The 18,214-nt window shown below is 44.6% G+C and overlaps 1 pseudogene; it reads right to left on the bottom strand.

Annotated features, from left to right (window-relative positions):
* Positions 1-15,093: 15,093 nt before the first annotated feature.
* On the bottom strand, positions 15,094-15,492 carry LOC145130321 (secreted RxLR effector protein 161 pseudogene; annotated as a pseudogene).
* Positions 15,493-18,214: the final 2,722 nt, after the last annotated feature.

The raw sequence follows: 18,214 nt of genomic DNA, 5'->3' as shown, positions 1-18,214 counted from the left end.
TCGCAACATAGAGACAAAACCAAATCTGGATTCCAAGTGAATCCAGATGTCGATGTTCGCCCTAAGGTCTCCAGGGCTTCACGTCTGCACTTTCTCTCTCCCGAGGAGCTGAACTCCATTCTTTTTCGTGTCACACAAACACAACAAACACCAGTTGCAATGCATGGCCCTTTTTCAGAGGCTCTAGCCAGAACATAGTCGAGGCCAAACTTGGTTTTAGACTAAGGAGACCAAGGAAGCTCTGGAAATCCTATACCGCCAACATTACATTCAAGCGGTTTAGGCGTGGTGAGTACCAATATGCAAGGATCCATGAACCCGAGGGACACCTCGGTGGAACAAGAATTTGACGGCTACACATTAGATGACTCTTGGTCTCAATATCGCCCTACAACAGAATCAGGGCTGAGAAAATTTGAAGCATTCAAGAAGGCTCTTCAGGAAAGAAAAACTCAACAAGTTCAGCAACAACAACAGAAGGAAGAATCTCTTCTTCATGTGGCTAAGTATTGGGCCACTGTCTTCAACAACGCTAAAACCGTGCACGACATTCTCACAATTCAAAATTGGATGTCGGACATGGAAAAGACAGTTCAAAGAGGCGAAGAGATGAACGATTAAGCAGGTGCTTCCAAGACTCCTCATCCTCCCAACACTGAAGACCATGACTCAAATGAAGATGGCACTGTAATTGAAATCAGCTCTGCACCAACCTTTGACTTGGATGACAACAACAATGATGAAGTCCAACAGCCTCTCACTTCCGATGACTTCATCATGGTACTTGATGACGAAGATTCTAGTGGATCACAACATTCCACTTCTAAGCCCAAACAAAAGAAGAAGAAGAAGAAACTAGCTGTGTCTCGAAAGGAATTCCTCGATCTTTAATAAAAAGTTGATCAGATTTTGGCTGCAGTTACTTCTGCAAACCCGCAGACCACTGAAGCCCCCACTACACAATATTTACTTGATCGAATTGAAGTGTTAGAAACTAGAAAAAAAACTTACTACAGAGAGGACGCTTCTATGCATAGAGATGGGGATCAGACAACTTGATAATCAACGTACTCTGGATCACAAGGAATTTATCTCCAATGCTAAGGATCTTATCAAAGAGGTGAAAGAGCTCAAGAACGAACTTCAACAAACCCTACAAATTCAAGAAGGCAAATCAAAGCAACTTGTAACATCCCGAAATTCAGGTACAGCTATTTAACCCTTCTCTTTTGTCAAATTGTCAAAGTTAGCCCTTGAATGAAAAGTTGTAGCAAATGAGTACGCTGGGCGTACTCAAGGGTACGCTGCGCGTACTCATGCACTTGAAATGGACGCGGACCCTTAGAGGTACGCTGGGGGTACCAAGGTTACGCTGGGCGTAACCGGCCCAGATGCAAAACCCTAATTTAGACTTGAGCCCTATATAAAGAAGGTTATGGCCTTATCCTCAGCCACCATTTGAGTGAGTGAAACCCTAAAAGAGAGCCAACCTTCGTTCTAAGCTTGTGTGAGTGTTTTGGGAACTAAAGTGCCTTTGTGTGTTAGTAAGGAAGAAGAGGAGATTCTTGTGAAGGCTAGAAGTTGGAGTGCAAGCCTTGGATCTGAGTTCTACAGAGGGAAGAGCTTCACTTGGAGGTATAAAGCTCAAAGCTTTCCTTGTTATTTTGATTTGTGCTTCATGGACCATTTCTAGGGTTAAAGTCCCAAAGGTGGAGACTTTATGAGCATAAAGGACTCCATAGACCTAGATCTGTCCCTTTTCAGTGATATATGAGTTATAGATCCATAAAGTTTCCATCTTGGTCGTTGTTATGAAGTCATGCTTGAGTTATGAGCTTTCTAGAGTTGGGAAATGGAATGTTATGGGTGTTAGTGACTTGTCCAGCCATGCAAAGGCTTAAAGTCACCAACTTTATGGATTAAGAGGTTTAAAAAAGGTCAGATCTAGAAGTTGGACGTGAGTCTTAACTGATTAAGACCCTAAAAGCTAAGAAGTCTAAAACTGGGAATTACGTTGGGCGTAATCCCAGTACGCGCGGCGTAGGGGATTGCATTCCCCGATTCTGTGAGGTTGCCGGGTACGCCCAGCGTACAGGTTGGTACGCGCAGCGTAACCCAGAGAGTTGACTTTTGTTGACTTTTAAGGTTTTGGTCAACATTTGGACTTTGGGTCAGGGAGGGGTAAAATGGTCTTTTACCCTTCTGTGGGATTGTAGAAAAGGGATGTAGTCTAGCATTGAGAGCCGTTAATGATTTGAAATAATTACTTTATGTGATTAGGCGGGGCTAGGTCGTTGTTTCGAGATTCAGGGATATCGAGCACGTGAGTTACTAGACATCATACGAGGTGAGTCTTCTCACTATACATTACCTAGAGTGGTATCTATGTGTAGACCGGAGGGTCTTGTGTGCTATGTGTTGTATGAGATTATGTGCATTGTTATATATGTATGATATGTGTTGTACAGACCGGACCGAAGGGTCCAACGATACAAACCGGACCGATGGGTCCAACGAGCTATGACTGGACCAGAGGGTCCGACGAGCTACGGGACTGGGGGGGTCCCACTGAGACACATCGACCGAAGGGTCGTATTATAGCCTCGAGTGGCGTATGTGTTGTATGTGGTATTTTGGGGAACTCACTAAGCATTTATGCTTACAGTTGTTGTGTTATGTGTTTCATGTACTAGCGAGGATCGCGGGAAGGTGCCGGCATGATTCGTACACACTGAGAGGATTTATGTATATGAGATCTTGGGACATGTTTTGTTATGTTACAGTGGACACATTATGTTTTGATGATTATCGTACGAATGAAAGTATGTTTTAAAATGAAAAATTGTTTTGAAAATTCACGTTGTTACACAACTCATTGAGGAAAATCACAGTGCTTTCAAATCAGGGTTTTCAGTTCTTCAAGAAAGAATCAACGGTTTGAGGCAATCCTTATCTTCCAAAGCAAGTGTCGATGAAATCCTTCGTCTTACCAAAGGGATTTATCAAACACTTTCTAACCCTGAGATTCCAACCAACAAGGTTGTGTATGCACACATGGAAAAGAAGTTCGACACAACTTTTCAGAAGTTGGATGATTTGAAGCATTGGTTTGAGGATTAGGTGGAGCCTGCTTCGTCAAAAGGGGGAAAATCAGAACAAGGAAGTAAGAATTGAAACGGTTTCTAAATCCTCCAAGTCAAAGACTCACTCTGATAATCATTCCATCACTCCTCCTCCTCAGGATCCACCCTCCTCAGAGCACCTCAAAGATCCAACTCCTCAGGGTTCTCCTTGGCATCCAACTCCTCAGGGTTCTCCTCGGCAATCAACTCCATATTCTTCTCCTCGGAAACAAACTCCTCCTCACCTGCAGAATCTAGAGGAAGAAATGACATCAAATCACACTGATGACTCCCCAACCACTACACAAAAGAAACAAGACTTGAGGGCTGCGAAATTCGCAGACGAGATCTGGAGAGCACAAAGGTTTGATACCACATTCGATGAAACTCTAATCAATTCATGGGTAAACCCTACCCGAAGACTCCTAGACTCCGATTACATTCCAGTTCTTACATGTGCAGAACCTCCATCCGATGGCTACTGGGACATTTCAATCTCTCCAAACTCCAAATACTTCCCAATATTTCAATATTTTGACCCCACCATTCCCGAATAGAGAAGGCTCCCCACGGAGTTTGAGCGTATGAATCTTTTCCATGCCAAGAACAGTGGGAAATTTAAAGACATCTAGTCAAACGACAGACCAGAAGGGTTGAAGAACTACAAGATCAGGAAATTCATGAAGAATGAATTCTTTCAATACACTCTGTCCCGGAGAGGAAGTGATTACGTCAGATTACAAGCAGACTTCGTTTGCATGAATCCTGAAGAGATTTTCCTGATTGCTCGGTTGTTCCAACTAAAGGCAGAAAAGTATCCAAAATGAAGATTTCTTTCAAAAGGGCATGTGAATTCCTTAAGGCCTTGGTCTGCGACTTTGGAAAGATAGACGCCTATATTCATCCTATTCTTGCTCAAAAGTTTGATTTTCCTCCGTTTGATCATGTTCCAACTATCACTGAGGGATTTCAAGAGATGAACCTTGGTGCAACAAGCTTTCTAGAGCTTGGGATCGTGTATAAGAAGTCTCAGGATAGTCTAAAATTCTTCATTCTAGTAACAACAATTCATCGCCTAACTAAGAAGCAACTGGATATCACCTTGACCTCGGTGCAAAGATCCAAACACAACTTTGAAGAGGTGAAGTTTGAAATTTCAAGGAGGATCAAATGGATTTTTGAAGTCAAGAACTTTTGGTGGATTATCATCAAGTTTCTCAAGTTAAATCATTGAAGAACTTAGCTGAGAGGCCACTTTGAGGGAAATTGTTGAAATAAGAAAGTGACCCTCTTCAGCTAAGATGGACCCGAAGACCTCAATGCCTTGTGAACCGAAGAAGACTTACCCGAAGACTGTTTTGTCATCATATGAACCCGTAGACGTGAAGAAGACCCGTAGATGAACGTAACATGAAGACTGTCACAAGTTACCTTTTTACTGACTTTGCTTGTAATCATAGTATTATCCGGTGTACCATTCACGGTCACCGAAGTCAGATACTTTATGTTAGTTTAATACTTTCGTGTAACTTTTGGGACTCTATAAATAGAGCTTCCCACTTCATGTTTACTTATCAATTCAGAGCTTATCAATATAAGATCTTTCATCTCTATATCTCAAGTTATCTTACTGATACTTAAACCGCGTCCCTCTTCGCTTATGTTCATCATATGCTAATTTGTGTTTGCATGCAAACCATGTTACGGTTCAATTAAGTGTCTACTTATTTAATGCTTATTGATATGAACTTGTTGCTATTCACTTTCCTTACATTTTCGCAATCTAACTTATCTAACTTTTATTGTTGAGCTAACAAGATCCATTGACATTAACTTATTATTCCACAACTTATTATCTCGTTACTAATTCTTATCAAGTTTTTCTCTCAACAAAATATAAATCATACCATTACATTCATCTATGTATATTTCTTCGGGAAAACTGTTTCGATAAAGAGGCAAGGGGGTAGTTTTTTATATTAACAGGACATATTAAAGAATCAATAATATATGTAATTTCGGTCTCTCGACCAAGGGTAAAAAGCATCCAGTGTTTCCTACAAAAATAGAAATTATAAAATAATTAAGCAATTTATGTTTAGTGTTTATATGTATGTGTATGTATTATGGAAAAATATATATCTTACTCCTTTATGTATGGTGCAAGGAAATATTTTTTGTATGCATGAAGCAAAAATACTTCTTGGATGTGTTTTCTGGCGTCTGACTTATTTGTTTGGCACTTTGGATCAGTAATGTAGTTCGAATCAATGAAAACGAATTGGGAATTGTTCGGCAACCCATAGACATACCTTAAATATAAAATATAAAGTTAATAAATTTCATTATATTGTACAACATTAAAACAATAATAACAACTTACATTCCAACCCAACGTATTATGCCGACATCAAGCCATTAATTTAAAAGTAGTCGTAAAACCTCAATATATGAGACTGCAAAATGAACCCTGTCTGGATACAACCCTTGAGGTGATAAAATTTTAATAAGAAATTCATCTCCAAAAAGAGTAGTTATATTTGAAGATATATATATATATATATATATATATATATATATATATATATATATATATATATATATATATATATATATATATATAAAGATTTTGAAGACTAACCAAATTTGTAAAAACGCCTTGAAAAGGAGGATTAAGTTCCATTTGAATTGGACTCTGATTTTCATCAAACAAAAATAACAAACAAATTTGTATAACATTAACAAATCAAACTAAATTAATAAAAAAAAGAGTAATTGGGATGACCGTTGGTATAGGCCCCTGTTCAGATCACTTTAAGCTTATACCCAAATAAAGCAAACCACAGAGTTGCAGGGAAAGATTCCCAATTTTCTTCTTATTGATTTCGGATAATGGAAACAAAAACTTACAAGGCTTTAAATAATAAACAAAGGAAAACTGCTAAGCTAAGAAACTGACAAAAAATGTGTCGTCCTAAATAGGTGGCAGCTACACCACTTATTCCTTTAGACAAGGTCAACAAAGGACCAAGTCAGAATTACTTATCCCACAGGCTCCCCCTTAATTCTGATCTTTGTCTTCAAGCTTCACAACTCCCAAGAGATGCCTCATCTCTATAAACTTGAGTCTAGGCAGGGCTTTTGTTAAGGGGTCTGCTCTCTCTCCTTCACCACTAATGTGCTTCACCTCAATTTGATTCCTTTCAATACATCCACGTATGAAATGGAATTTAGTATCAATATGCTTGCTCCTTCCGTGAAAGACTGGATTCTTGTAACAATGTAAATTTCCAAAACAATTTTTCATTTTAAAAACATACTCTCATTCATAAAATATCATAGTAATCCAATGTAACACATGATATCTCAATAAACAAATCCCAAGATCCTCAAATACATAAATCATCTCAGTGTGTACGGATCATGCCGGCGCCTTCCCGCGATCCTCGCTAGTACCTGAAACACATAACACAACAACTGTAAGCATAAATGCTTAGTGAGTTCCCCAAAATACCACATACAACACATAAGCCACTCGAGGCTATAACTCGGTATGACCCTCCGGTCAATGTGTCTCAGCGGGACCCTCCAGTCCCGTAGCTCGTTGGACCCTCCAGTCCGGTCTAGCTCGTTGGACCCTTCGGTCCGGTCTGTATCGTTGGACCCTTCGGTCCGGTCTATATCGTTGGACCCTCCGGTCCGGTCTATACAACACATAGCATACATATATCACAATGCACATAACCTCATACATACACATAGCACACAAGACCCTCTGGTCTACACATAGATACCACTCTAGGTAATGTATAGTGAGAAGACTGACCTCAATGAAATCGGATAAACTCTCGTGCTCAACGTTCCGACTTAGCCTCCTCCTATTATTCAGATAACATCCCCGATCAATATTCACTCATGATCGCATCTCTACAGATTGGGTAGAAGGCCATTCTACCCTTCCCTGAACTCTCCTGAATCAGTCTTGACCAGAACCCTAAATTCAACGAAAGTCAACGGTCAACTTTGACCCTACTCGTCGAGTGCACAAGGGCGACTCGACGAGTCCATGCGGGTCCTCTGAATCTTTTCAGCCTCTCTTGGCTCGTCGAGTCATCCTTCCACTCGACAGGTTACACCTGTCACGAATCGCGGGGCAACCCCGACTCGACTCGTCGAGTCCATTTATGGACTCGGCGAGTTGTCTCCATGTTCATCCTCAAATGACCTCCTAAGGTCAGATCTGCTTCCCTAACTATCAGATCTACCCTTCAAATGTTCAAATGTCACGTAAAGGTGCAACCTTTACGTGAATGCAACCCACAACAAGTCATAAATGGAGAAATAACTCTAAATATGGCAACCTAGTCCCCAATCTTTCATTTGCTTGCATAAAGCTGAGGGATAGTGACTCTATGGACCTCTCATGGTCCAGATCTGATGCTATTAACACAAAGGGGGCGTCATACTCACTAGATCTTACATAAAATGGAGGTAAAAACCCTAAAATCATGAAATCTATCATATCAACACGAAATAGAAGGGATTATACCTCCAGAGATGAACTCTCAAGATGATTAGCCCAGATCCAAGCTCCCTTCACGCTCTAGATGGGTGTTTCCTTCTTCCTTCTAGTAATACTACACCAAAAGTGATGTATTAGCCTCTTCTTGCTCTCAACTCTTTCACTGCTCTCTCTAGGGTTTCTCTGGGGTGCATTGGCCGCAAATGGAGGCCATAAAGGCCTTTAAATAGGGCACAGGCCCAGGGATTTAGGGTTTCACTTTACAGCGCGGACTCGTCGAGTCCACGTATCTACTCGTCGAGTCCGGTCATTAATCCAGTCAAGAACTCGCGATCCTACTCGGCGAGTCTGAGCGTCTACTCGCCGAGTCCCTCCATAAAACCCAAAATAAATAACTAAAATAAGATACCTAGGAATCCGAATGTTACAATTCTCCCCCACTAGAATCAGACTTCGCCCTCGAAGTCTTGCCCCACAAACAACTCTGGATGCTGCTCCCGCATCTCCAACTTCGGCTCCCAAGTCAGCTCGGACCCTCTCCGATGTTGCCACTAGACCTGAACCAGGGGCACCTCCTTGTTCCTCAGAACCTTGATCTTCCAATCCAAAATCGCGATCGGTTTCTCAACATAATTCAGCCTCCGTCTACCTGAATGTCCTCCAGCGGCACTACCGCTGACTCATCGGATATACACCTCCTCAACTGAGACACATGGAAGGTATCATGAATCTGGCTCAACTTCGCAGGTAGCTCCAAAGGATACGCTACCCTGCCCACTCTCGCGGTCACTCTGAACGGACCGATGTACCGGGGCCCCAACTTGCCCCTCTTCCTTAACCGAATCACTCCTTTCCAAGGAGACACCTTCAGGAGTACGAAGTCTCCCACCTGGAACTCAAGCTCAGACCGTCGCCTATCCTCATAACTCTTCTGACGACTCTGAGCCGTCAATAACCTCTGTCTAACCTGTTGTATCTGCTCTGTCGTCTGAAGCACTATCTCGGTGCTACCCATCACACGCTGCCCTACCTCTCCCCAGCAAATGGGAGTCCGACACCTCCTCCCATACAACAACACGAAGGGAGGCATACCAATACTCGAATGGTGGCTGTTGTTGTAGGAAAACTCAGCCAACGGCAAGTACGTGTCCCAACTTCCCCCGAAGTCCAACACACATGCTCGAAGCATGTCCTCGAGTGTCTGAATCGTCCGCTCACTCTGTCCGTCCGTCTGGGGGTGGTAGGCGGTACTGAAATGCAACCTCGTACCCAACTCCTTGTGGAACTTCTTCCAGAACCTGGAAGTGAAACGTACATCTCGATCTGACACAATCGAGATCGGCACCCCGTGCCGCGATACCACCTCCCTCACATACAACTCTGCCAGCCTCTCAGCAGAAGAGCTCTCACTGATAGCAAGAAAATGCGCGCTCTTCGTCAGCCGGTCGACGATCACCCAAATTGCGTCGACACCTCGTGCGGTCCTCGGCAATTTGGTGATGAAATCCATAGAAATATGTTCCCACTTCCATTGGGGAATCTCAAGTGGCTGCAACTTGCCATGCGGACGCTGGTGCTCGGCCTTAACCCTGCGACGGGTCAAGCACCTCTCAACAAACCATGCTACATCCCTCTTCATACAGGGCCACCAATAGTCCCTCTTCAGGTCCAAATACATCTTAGTGGCCCCGGGATGGATCGAGAACCTCGATCGGTGCGCCTCCTCCATCAAAGTGGTGCGCGTCCCACCTGCATACGACACCCAAATCCGACCCTGAAAGGTCATCAGCCCACGACTATCGGTAACAAACTCAGGTACCTGCCCAATCACCAGCTCTCTCTTGCGGTTCTCCGGTCTCACGGCCTCTGCCTGGGCCTCCCGAATGGTGTCCAACACCGGAGTCATCACTGTCAATCGCATACAAGTGTCTCGAATCGGGGCACTCTCCGCCCTACGACTCAGCGCATCAGCTACAACATTAGCTTTGCCCTGGTGGTACAGGATCTCACAATCGTAATCCTTTACCACATCCAACCATCTCCTCTGGCGCATATTCAGGTTGGGCTGATCCATCAGATACTTCAAACTCTTGTGGTCCGTGTATATGGTACACCGACCCCATACAAGTAATGGCGCCAGATCTTGAGGGCAAACACCACTGCCCCCAACTCCAGATCGTGGGTGGGATACCTCGTCTCATGAGGCTTCAGCTGCCTCGATGCATACGCTATCACATGCCCTCTCTGCATAAGCACAACACCCAACCCTGATATCGATGCGTCGCAGTACACCACAAAATCCTCCATTCCCTCTGGAAGGGATAACACCGGGGCTTCGCACAACCTCTGGCGAAGAGTCTCAAACGAGGCCTGCTGCTCAGGACCCCACGAAAAAGTAACGCCCTTCCGGGTCAACCTGGTGAGAGGCACGACGATCTTGGAGAAATCTTTAATAAATCTCCTATAATAGCCGGCCAACCCCAGGAAACTCCTGATCTCGGTGGGGGATCTCGGCACCTCCCAACTCAGCACCGCCTCAATCTTGGCCGGATCGAACAATATCCCATTCTGATTAAGGAGATGTCCCAGGAACTGGACCTCTCGTAACCAGAAATCACACTTGGAGAATTTGGCGTAAAGCCTCTCCGATCTCAGAACTCCGAGGATCTCCCTCAAATGCTCCTCATGCTGCTCTCTGGATCTCGAATACACCAATATGTCATCGATGAACACGATCACCGATCGATCCAACATTGGCCTACACACCCTGTTCATGAGATCCATGAACGCTGCCGGTGCATTGGTGAGCCCGAAAGGCATCACCACGAACTCGTAATTCCCGTAACGAGTCATGAACGCCGTCTTCTGGACATCCTCATCACACACTCTCATCTGATGATATCCACACCTCAGATCAATCTTGGAGAACCAAGACGCTCCCTGCAACTGATCAAACAGATCATCAATCCTCGGCAGTGGGTAACGGTTCTTGACCGTTAACTTGTTCAACTCCCGGTAATCAATGCACATTCGGTGTGAACCATCCTTTTTCTTGACAAAAAGGATCGGCGCTCCCCATGGCGAGCTACTCGGTCTGATAAATCCCTTCCCCAACAACTCCTGAAGCTGTGAGGATAACTCATGCATCTCTGGTGGCGCAAGGCGATAGGGCGCCTTGGCGATAGGCGCCGCTCCCGGAACCAAATCGATGCGAAACTCCACCTGCCTCTCAGGAGGCACACCCGACAACTCCTCGGGGAAAATGTCCGGGAACTCACGCACTATCGGCACATCATCAACAGAACTAGGCCTCTCCGCTGCTACTCGTGTGTCCATCACGTAGGCCACAAACCCACTACAACCCTGCTGTAGACTCTGCCTCGCTCTAGCAGCCAAACAGAATGCTGACCCTGAACGGGTACCCTCGCCGTACACCGTAAGAACTCCCCCACTAGGGTCTCGTATGGTCACTAACTGTCGCTCGCAGTCGATAACCAGTCCAAACCTGCTCAACCAGTCCATGCCCACGATGACACAGACATCTCCCATCGCAATCGGGACCAAATCAATCGGAAACTCAACGCCGAAGATCTCGAGTACACATCCTCGGATCACATCAGTAGCATACACCGCTCGCTCGTCGGCTATAGAAACTCGTAGTGGTCGACTCAACGCCTCTCGCTGAACACTGATGTGCTGACTAAATGCTAATGACACGAAAGATCGACTCGCACCCGAGTCGAATAACACCAACACAGGTACATAACTCACAAGAAAAGTACCTAAGCATAGCACAATATAAGCACAAAATCTCAAACTCAAAATAGGTAAGTAAAAGAATACATACCGGCCACGACATCGGGCGCTGCGCGGACCTCCTCCGCTGTCAACTGGAAGGCTCTCCCGTTAGCCTTCGGTTCCTCGGCCTTCGCTGGCCGGACCTCGATAGCTCTAGCAGCAGGTGTAGACCCCTGTGTTGATCCCTATAGTAGCTGAGGGCACTCGACCTTCCGATGGCCGGTCTGGTTGCAATGAAAGCAAACCGAGAATCCCTTGGGGCAATCCCTCGCGAAATGCCCCTCATTCCACACTTGTAACACACCCCAGCTCTGCACACCCCCTCGTGACTCTTGCCGCACTTCCCACAAGTGCGGCCCTTCGGACCCCCAGATCTCGAATCAGCGGGCTTTGCCCGCTTGGCTGCCGGCTGCGCCTGTGCCGGTCGCCTGTCCCTCCTCTGAGACTCGGCCTCCTCCCTGACTTGAGTCTCCAGCTTAATCTCTCTCTTCCGGGCATTTGCCTGAAGCTCGGAAAAAGTCCGGTATGACGAGTTCGCCACGAACTCACGGATATCCCTCCTCAGTATGCTCAAGTACCGACTCATATGTGCCTGCTCAGTCGACACGTGCTCAGGGCAAAACAACGTCCTCTCGTGAAACATCCTCGTAATCACCGTCACAGACTCAGTTCCGTGCTTGAGGGATAAGAACTTCTGGGCTAGACGTTCCCTCTCCACAGGGGGAACATACTCATCTCGAAACATCATGGTGAACCTCTTCCAGGTCACTGCAGTAAGCTCTGCCGTAGTGAAGTCTGCCGTCACAAACTTCCACCAATCCTTTGCTCCCAAGCGAAGCTGGTTAAGCGCAAACCTAACCCTCAGATGCTCCGGACACGAGCAGGTGTAGAAGCATCCCTCGATGTCAGAAATCCACCTCATCGCAGAAATCGGGTCCTGCGTCCCATCAAACTCTGGTGGCTTCGTGTTGCTGAACTCTCGGTACAGTAACGAGTCACCTCCCTGGGGCCTGGCAGCAGCGACAGCTGCGGTGGCCGCAGCAACAGCAGCCTCAATAAGAGCAGCGTACCGCTCATCAAAAGTCTCGATCAGCGTGGTCTTGATAGACCCAAACATCTCTGGTATCTCAGCTCGAATGGCCGCAACCACCTCCTCGTGAATCAATCTACGAATCTCCTCATCGCTGGTACCACTGGTACCACTGCCTCCTGGGTGGTGGCGCGTCCCAACCATGATGTCTCTGAAATACAACACAAAAGAATCAGAGACGCCTTCGAGTATACTCGCACTCGATACTCAACCCTACTTGTTCTTTAGTACCCTGAGGATTCTTACTTGGACTGCTCACCGATCCGGTGTTTCCAGTAGTACGGGTCCCTTATACTACCTTCCACAACGCATCGGTATTCACCCCAAGTCCTCCTCCTAGGATCCCAGATCACAAGTACTCTATATCTCACTAAACTCAGGCTACTCTCTGGTAGCCACTCATAAGTTCCTTGCTGCTACCTACTTACTCTCGAAGTATCTCATAGTAGCAGTAACTCCTAGGCTAAGGCATCACAAATCAGGCCCACTCTAGTCCTAACCATGAATACCTAGCCTACTCTAGCATGCATAACATATCACATAATATCACATAATGTAAGGGTATTTTGGGAAATCATCGTTCGGGCGCTGACTGATCGTACACACTGCTCCGTTCCGCTTTTCTCAAAAGTCCTTTACTATTTTGGAAAAATTGTTTCTTTTATGAAAAATTATCTTAAATCCTCAGTTTGAGTTCAGATACGCCCGGAGGTGTATCCGAGTCTCTCAAACCAAGGCTCTGATACCAACTTGTAACAATGTAAATTTCCAAAACAATTTTTCATTTTAAAAACATACTCTCATTCATAAAATATCATAGTAATCCAATGTAACACATGTTATATCAATAAACAAATCCCAAGATCCTCAAATACATAAATCCTCTCAGTGTGTACGGATCATGCCGGCGCCTTCCCGCGATCCTCGCTAGTACCTGAAACACATAACACAACAACTGTAAGCATAAATGCTTAGTGAGTTCCCCAAAATACCACATACAACACAAAAGCCACTCGAGGCTATAACTCGGTATGACCCTCTGGTCAATGTGTCTCAGCGGGACCCTCCAGTCCCGTAGCTCGTTGGACCCTCCAGTCCGATCTAGCTCGTTGGACCCTTCGGTCCGGTCTGTATCGTTGGACCCTTCGGTCCGGTCTATATCGTTGGACCCTCCGGTCCGGTCTATACAACACATAGCATACATATATCACAATGCACATAACCTCATACATACACATAGCACACAAGACCCTCCGGTCTATACATAGATAGCACTCTAGGTAATGTATAGTGAGAAGACTCACCTCAATGAAATCGGATAAACTCTCGTGCTCAACGTCCCGACTTAGCCTCCTCCTATTATTCAGATAACATCCCCGATCAATATTCACTCATGATCTTATCTCTACAGATTGGGTAGAAGGCCATTCTACCCTTCCCTGAACTCTCCTGAATCAGTCTTGACCAGAACCCTAAATTCAACGAAAGTCAACGGTCAACTTTGACCCTACTCGTCGAGTGCACAAAGGCGACTCGGCGAGTCCATGCGGGTCCTCTGAATCCTTTCAGCCTCTCTTGGCTCGTCGAGTCATCCTTCCACTCGACGGGTTACACTTGTCACGAATCGCGGGGCAACCCCGACTCGACTCGTCGAGTCCACTTATGGACTCGGCGAGTTGCCTCCATGTTCATCCTCAAATGACCCCCTAAGGTCAGATCTGCTTCCCTAACTATCAGATCTACCCTTCAAATGTTCAAATGTCACATAAAGGTGCAACCTTTACGTGCATGCAACCCACAACAAGTCATAAATGGATAAATAACTCTAAAAATGGCAACCTAGTCCCCAATCTTTCATTTGCTTGCATAAAGCTAAGGGATAGTGACTCTATGGACCTCTCATGGTCCAGATATGATGCTATTAACACAAAGGGGGCCTCATACTCACTAGATCTTACATAAAATGGAGATAAAAACCCTAAAATCATGAAATCTATCATATCAACACGAAATAGAAGGGATTATACCTCCAGAGATGAACTCTCAAGATGATTAGCCCAGATCCAAGCTCCCTTCACGCTCTAGATGGGTGTTTCCTTCTTCCTTCTAGAAATACTACACCAAAAGTGATGTATTACCCTCTTCTTCCTCTCAACTCTTTCACTGCTCTCTCTAGGGTTTCTCTGGGGTGCATTGGCCGCAAATGGAGGCCATAAAGGCCTTTAAATAGGGCACAGGCCCGGGGATTTAGGGTTTCACTTTACAACGCGGACTCGTCGAGTCCACGTATCTACTCGTCGAGTCCGGTCATTAATCCAGTCAAGAACTCGCGATCCTACTCGGCGAGTCTGAACGTCTACTCGCCGAGTCCCTCCATAAAACCCAAAATAAATAACTAAAATAAGATACCTGGGAATCCGGATGTTACAATTCTGCATAAGGGCTATGGCAGATTTGTTGTCTACATACATCCTGACACTTTCTTCTTTCAAGCTAATCAACTCTTTTAGTAAAGTCGTTAGCCATAAGGCTTGACATGATGTGGCTGTTGCTGCCATAAATTATGCCTCGCAGGAAGATAAAGCCACCGTATGTTGCTTCTGAGATGACCAAGTAATTGGATTTCCTGAATAGTAGAAAATCATTCCTGTTGTACCCTTTCTACCATCAATATCCATTCCATAGCTGCTATCACTGAATCCAATAAGCTTTCTATCTCCGCCTTTCTTGTATACTAAACCAAAGTTGGTTGTTCCCTTTATGTACCTTAAAATATGTTTGACTGCCTTAAGGTGGCTTTCCTTTGGAGATTCCATGTACCTGCTCACTACTCCAACTGAGTAGCAAAGATCCGGTCTCGAGTGAATGAGGTAACGAAGGCTTCCAATAAGTCGCCGGTACTCAGTAGCATTAACCGGAACTCCGTCTTCATCCTTTGTTAAGCGTAGCCGTGGTTCCATTGGGTATTAAGTCGGGTTACACTCTCCCATTCCTGCTATTTGTAGAATCTTCTTAGCATACCCTGTTTGACTTATTGTGATGCCATCTTTGCCTTGGTGAACTTCTATCCCTAAATAGTAGGATAAAATTCCCAAGTCACTCATGTCAAAAAACTTCAACATCCTTCTCTTAAACTCAGCAGCTAGTTCTTCACTTGAACCTGTCACAATCAGGTCGTCCACATAGACCCCGACAATCAACGACCTGTTTGACTTTTGGAGTTCATACACAGCATATTCCTGTGGACATCTCTGGAATCCCATTTCTTTCAATGTTTTATCAAGCCTATCATTCTATGCCCTTGGAGCCTGACGTACACCATAGAGAGCCTTGTTCAACCTGTACACCATGCTCTCCTTTCCTGCGATAACAAAATCGGTTGGTTGTGTGACATACACTTCTTCTTACAGAATCCCATTTAAGAAGGCTGATTTTACATCCAAGTGATGAACCTTCCATCCTTCACTTGCAGCCAAAGCCAACAAGGTCCGTATTGTTTCCAAACGTGCCACTGGAGCAAAAACTTCATCGAAACCGACACCCTTTTACTGTACATATCCCTTTGCTACGATTCTTGCCTTGTATTTGGTTACTTTTCCTTCTGCATCCTTCTTCAATTTAAACACCCACTTCAGCCCTATTGCCTTATGCCCTTTGGGAAGATGGGTTAATCTCCAAGTTTCGTTCTTTTCAACAGAGTCCAACTCCTATTTCATTGCGGTTCTCCATTCTTTGTCACCTGAAGCTTCTTCATACGTGGTGGGTTCTTCACCTGCACACATCAGGACTTCCGAATCTTCTTGCAGGACTTGCGTTTCTGTGACATCCCCTAATTTCTCTAATTTCTCGGCCAGAAAAGACCGATTTAATTTATGCTTTTTAAAATAAAATCATAGAAATCTTTTTAAAAGATGTTGCGAAATTGGTCCCCAAAACAAAACATGATAAAAGTTTGTCAAAACCTTTCTTTAAGAAATATATAATTTCCTTTTATATCAAAACCTCGGGATGTCATGTTCCGATACAGATCAAAAGCATAAACAAGACCTTATAAGCCTTACAATAGTTATTTATAACTACTGGCCTATAATCCAAAAATCACTCATCATCATCATCCGACTATGCTCGGGGTCTTCTACCTGTAATATAAATAGCTGAGTGGGTCAGGCTTGGAAGCACCATTGTGAGCATATGGGGTTTTCAACCCACAATACATAATTTATTATGCTTAAACATCAAACAATCAACCCAATTACCCCAACCCCATTATCTTATTTATTTCTTAAGGGCTTAACCTAGGAATCAACTATCACTCCTTCCTAAGGATTCATCCTAAGCAATAGGCACAAGGTCACACCATCACCAGGGTTTATACAACAGGTACTAAGTCCATAGCTGCCAAGGTTTATTCAACATGTGCTAAGTCCATAGCTCTCATTTATCGACAATATTATTTACAGGTATTCCCCCCTGCAATACATGTCAATGGGTTTTTAGAGTACAGCAAATGAACATATAGTTCATTACACCTACAGGTTGCGGGCCTGCTAGTGTTCCATAGTCCATCTAGAATAGTCCATGGTTGTCATCCATACTCTGCTGAATGACGGGGGCCAACATTTTGGGTAAGTGATTCTCTCAAATTTCACCACTCACCCTCAACTCATGATCAATATTACTGATCATCTCCTTTATCCAACTCACCTTTCATCACACCCACTATTTCATCTACCCATGTTTTACCCAACATTTTTCGTAGATAAAAATACATATACAGTTTAAATTATTTAAAAACCTGTATAAATCATTCCTTCAACACCCATCTCAAATAAACAAACAATATATATTCACACAGCACGTATTTTATGTAAAATACTTCATATCTATGTGTAAGGTGAAAGTAACTACACACTCACCTGATTTAATGAAAATTGGGCAGCAATTTGTTTCCTAAAACGATCGTTTCTAATAAAACCGGGAGTTTTATTGAGAAACCGGGCTCTGCGAGGGTCGGGCTTCGAAACCGAAAAGATAAATTTTTCGGGCTTCTCGGGCACTTCGTGGCGTATTCCGGGGGTTATAATCGATACTGGGGCTTCGGGGGAAGTTAGAATGAAAGAAATATGAAATTTAGGGTGAAAGGTGGCAAATTTCCAAAGTTACCCGGGAAGGCTCGCAGCCTTCTATTTATAGGGAGGAGCTTCTGATCGGACGGCTGAGAAGCCTCCAGGTGGTGCTGATCCGAGGGCTCGCAGGGAAGGCTCGCACATGGGCTGCGCGTGCGAAGTGGCTGCTGGCAGCTTCTTACTGGACCGAGGTCTAGGGTCCGAAGTAGAGGGGTCCGTGGCTCATTGCGAGGGTTCGGTCACGAGGAAAAGGGTACGTGTCGCCTTCTCAGTGGACCACTCCGGATCAGGTCAGGAGCTCGGATGACTCAGCAGCTCGGACACATGGCTCGCATGACTCACCAATTCCGGACACGTGGCACGTTCTAAGCAAGGGTGACGTGGCAAAAACGTGACTATGCGAATTTTCTCGATTTTGTGCAAAAACTTCTAAAATCCATAACTTTCGCATACGAGCTCCGTTTTTAATGTTCTTTATATGCACACGTAGGTAAAGTTACGCTCTACAACTTTCGTTTAGACTTCGTCGGCTAATTTTGAATTTAATTTTTATATT

Source organism: Lactuca virosa, chromosome 8 (genome assembly GCF_052849685.1).
Source record: "Lactuca virosa cultivar CGN04683 chromosome 8, Lactuca_virosa_CGN04683_v6, whole genome shotgun sequence".
NCBI classification, from domain to species: domain Eukaryota; kingdom Viridiplantae; phylum Streptophyta; class Magnoliopsida; order Asterales; family Asteraceae; genus Lactuca; species Lactuca virosa.
This window is presented reverse-complemented; position numbering and strand designations above follow the sequence as displayed.